The sequence below is a fragment of the Eulemur rufifrons genome, chromosome 30 (assembly GCF_041146395.1).
Source record: "Eulemur rufifrons isolate Redbay chromosome 30, OSU_ERuf_1, whole genome shotgun sequence".
Classification (NCBI taxonomy): domain Eukaryota; kingdom Metazoa; phylum Chordata; class Mammalia; order Primates; family Lemuridae; genus Eulemur; species Eulemur rufifrons.
In genome coordinates, this window is record NC_091012.1 from 68083428 (window position 1) to 68087493 (window position 4066).

A 4066-nucleotide genomic window follows, 5' to 3' on the forward strand; every position below is an offset into this window, starting at 1 on the left:
CCACATATTCACAGGTTCCAGCACTTAGGATGTGGACATCTTGAGGGGGTGTGGGGTGGGGGGGGAGTATTATTCTGCCTACCACACCACCTGCTGGACAAATGTTTATTGAATACCTACTATGCATAAAGAACTTTGTGCTCTGCCTTAAGGGGCAATCTGGATGAGACAGCACTTTCTGAGAAAAAGGTAAGTAACAATAGAAGGTTTCACAGGCTGTAGGAGAGCTAAGAAGAGGAACTCTTGCTATGCAAATTAGAAGAGGGTGGTGTAGCGTGATAACTGAGGCTGTCAGAGAAGGCTTCCTGGAAAAGGTGGAACTTGCTCAGTCTTTTTTTTTTTTTAGAGGAACTGGTTCTTTATTTCAAAAAGACACTTGTCAACATTCAGTATCAAAACAGTTGCACTGTTGATTTTCTCTTTCTCCCAATCTGCCCCAAAGAGACCACAGCAAGGGAGAGTACATCTTAAGCCAATCAGCTGTAGGATGTACACCTAACAGACCTCACAGAAACCTCATCAAAAAGTGAGGATTGGGCAGGGAAACAAAATTTAAAAGATTAGCACACTGCCAGCCCACAAACTGCAGAGAGCTCTCACAGCCAGATGGGATGGCCAGGGTGCCCCAAATCCAAAGAAGCAAAATCTCAAAATAATATAACATTTTCAAAGTTTTGTACATAAGCTATTCAAGATTTCTCCAACATCGACTGATAAGAAGCACAATGAGATGGCACTTTTATTTTTTTTAATTTTTTTATTGATACATAATAATTGTACATATTCATGGAATACATGTTACATCTTGATACAAGCACACAATATACAATGATCAAATCAGGGTAACTGGGACAAGATTCACCTAAAACATTCATCCTCGCTTTATGTTGGGAGCATTTGAAAACTTCTAGCTATTCTGAAATACAACAAACTATTGTCAACTATAGTTGCACCATTGTAATAGTGAACATCAGAACGTCTTCCTTCTATTAAACAGAATTACCCCTTCACCAACATCTCTTCATTACCCCTTCCCACCACCCTGACCAATCTCTAGTAGCCACCATCCTATTCACTACCTTCTTGAGATCAATTTTTTTTAGGTCCCATATATGAGTGTGAAAATGAAATATTTGTCTTTCTGTGCCTGGTTTATTTCACTTAAAATAATGTCCTCCAGATCTATCCATGTTTCTGAAATGACAAAATTTCCTTCTTGGCCTGGCGCGGTGGCTCACGCCTGTAATCCTAGCACTCTGGGAGGCCGAGGCGGGTGGATTGCTCAAGGTCAGGAGTTCGAGACCAGTCTGAGCAAGAGCGAGACCCCGTCTCTACTAAAAATACAAAGAAATCATCTGGCCAACTAAAATATATATATAGAAAAAATTAGCCGGGCATGGTGGCACATGCCTGTAGTCTCAGCTACTCGGGAGGCTGAGGCAGTAGGATCGTTTAAGCCCAGGAGTTTGAGGTTGCTGTGAGCTAGGCTGACGCCACGGCACTCACTCTAGCCCGGGCAACAAAGCGAGACTCTGTCTCAAAAAAAAAAAAAAAAAATTTCCTTCTTTTTCATGGCTAAATAATATTCCTTTGTGTACATACACCACATCATTTTTATCCATTCATCCCTTGATAAACCCTTAAGCTGATTCCATAATTTAGCCATTGTGAATAATGCTGCAATAAACACTGAAGTGCAAATATCTTCTGGTTACATTTTATGACTTTGGAGATGGCACTTTTAGAGATAGCAGCTTCAGACCCACAAAAGTGGAATGAGATAAGTTTTATATGGCTAAATCAGTGACAAAAACATAATTTGCTTTCTTTCAAGGACACAGGAGAGCAATTACGTGGTCAACTCAACGTAAGGGGCACATGATCCATTCTGTGAGTGGTTAGGAAGGGGGCAGAGATAGGACAAAAATTTGGTCTCAAAGGTCTCACCAAATTAATGTGGTCACTTCTAATGAAAAATAAAGTTGTCTAAAGATACCTTAAAGCTGAAAACCTGAACAACATGTTTTTGTTGGTTGTTTTGTTTTGGCTAACTCCTCCTGGGATCACCTTTCCGGTTTGGCTGGTACTTTGTACAGAGCAATGAGGTTTCCCATAGTGGAGTCTTTCCCTGAGCTCTGTTTGGTTCTCAGTAAGGCAGACCCATACCTTTTTCCCTCCTCTATGGAGAGGGCAGTATGTATTAAGCTGAAAAGTCACCTTCCAAAAGTGAGAAAGGGATTAGATTGATGCATCAGAGCTGTGGAAGTATTTGGAATGTTTTACAAATGGTTGCTACAACAACAAAAAAGGTACTTGCAAAATGTGTGCATCATAACATGCTTTTAAAGACATTTTGCATTTTACTCAGATTTCCTTAATTGTTGTTCCCAAAGGTGCTCAGCCTGTAGCCCAGCTGGAATCTCTGGGAAGAGGCAGAGACTGTTTGGTGAAAAAGACATGGTGGTGAGTTGGGCAAAAGGAGAAAGCGGCCTTCCAGTTAGAGATCAACCCTCAGTTTAAAGGTCACCTTTGCTTCAGGCAGGCTGGCTTCAGGTGGAGTCTGGGTCAGAGGGAGAAGCAGTGACAGGGCGGGACTGGAGTGCTCTACATCTCATTCAGGTCAAGCAGAGTCTGATCCAGCACCCTTGGCGTACAGAGGTGCTCCTCTTTGGTACATTTCTGTTTATCTTCCAAATCATCAATTGTCTTTTCCAGCTTTGCTACCTATCTCCTGGCAAACTAAACACGGTCTCTGCCTCCTTTAGTTTATCAGTAAGAATCTTTATCTCTTCCTCATATTTGTCTTCTTTTTGAGAATACTTTTCCTCAGCAGCGCTCACACACTTCAGGTTCTGGTCCATCCGTCTGATCTGCTTATCCATCTCTCGACAACGGCACTCTGCCAGCTCAGCTTGTTCCTCTGTGCGTTCCAAGTCTCCTTCAATAACCACCAGCTTAGGAGCCACCTGTTCATACTTCCTATCTGCCTCTTCCGCAATATGTTTAGCTTATTTGAGTTGGATTTCCTGGAGTTCCATCTTTTCTTCATCTCTTAAGGCCCGGTTTTCAATAACCTTGATACCTCTCTCACTAGCATCAGCAGCTTTTTCCACTTCCTTCAGCTTTTGCAGGGCAGTGGCCAGGCGCTCCTGAGCACGGTACAGCTTCTCTTCAACCTGCTGGATCCTGCAGTTCAAGGAGGCCACCTGAGCCTCAGCCTGTTCCCGGTCCGCCTTTGTCCCTCCTCTTCCCGCTGGAGACGCTTGGCTCTCTCCTCTGAACCATCAGCCTGCTGTTACAGAACCTGGATCTCGGGCTTCACCGCCTCAGCGGTGGTGAGCACAGCCACGGTGCCTACCTTGCTCCTGCTTGCGCTCCCGTTCCTGCTTGCTCCTCTCGGTGTTGGAGCCGCTCCTCGTCAATCAGTCTTAAAGAAAGAGCAAGACTTGGATATTGTTTCTGAGAGGAATAAATCTTACATACACACTTTTGAGGGCAAATTTGCAATGCAGCAATTGTAATAAGTACTCACTGCCATTCTAGTAATGTCTCCATAACACTTTAATTTTTTTTTTTTTTTTGAAACAGAGTCTCGCCATGTTGCCCAGGCTACAGTGCCCTGGCTTCAGCCTAGCTCACAGCAACCTCAAACTCCTGGGCTCAAGCGATCCTCCTGCCTCAGCCTCCCCAGTAGCTGGGACTACAGGCGCACACCACGACGCCCCGCTAAAGTTTTTTTCTGTTTTTAGTAGAGGCGGGGTCTCGCTCTTGCTCAGGCGAGTCTCGAACTCCTGACCTCAAGCGATCCTCCCGCCTGGGCCATCCACAGTGCTAGGATTATAGGTGTGGGCCACCCGCGCCCGGCCTCCATAACACTTTAAAGCACCTTTATACACAATAGCTCATTTGATGTTTACCGCAGCTTGTGAGGTAAGTAGGAAGGAATGGGAACCACATGAACCTTTCCGCCATTGAGTGCTCCCCCTTTCCATGCCTAGGGCCACTTCCCATATTCTTTCTTTCTTGCAGATGAAAGGACACAGCTTGATTTTTCTTCTTTTAGTAA

The 4066-nt window shown here is 44.3% G+C and overlaps 1 pseudogene; it reads right to left on the reverse strand.

Annotated features, from left to right (window-relative positions):
• Positions 1-2604: 2604 nt before the first annotated feature.
• Positions 2605-3285, reverse strand: LOC138378115 (tropomyosin alpha-3 chain-like; annotated as a pseudogene).
• Positions 3286-4066: the final 781 nt, after the last annotated feature.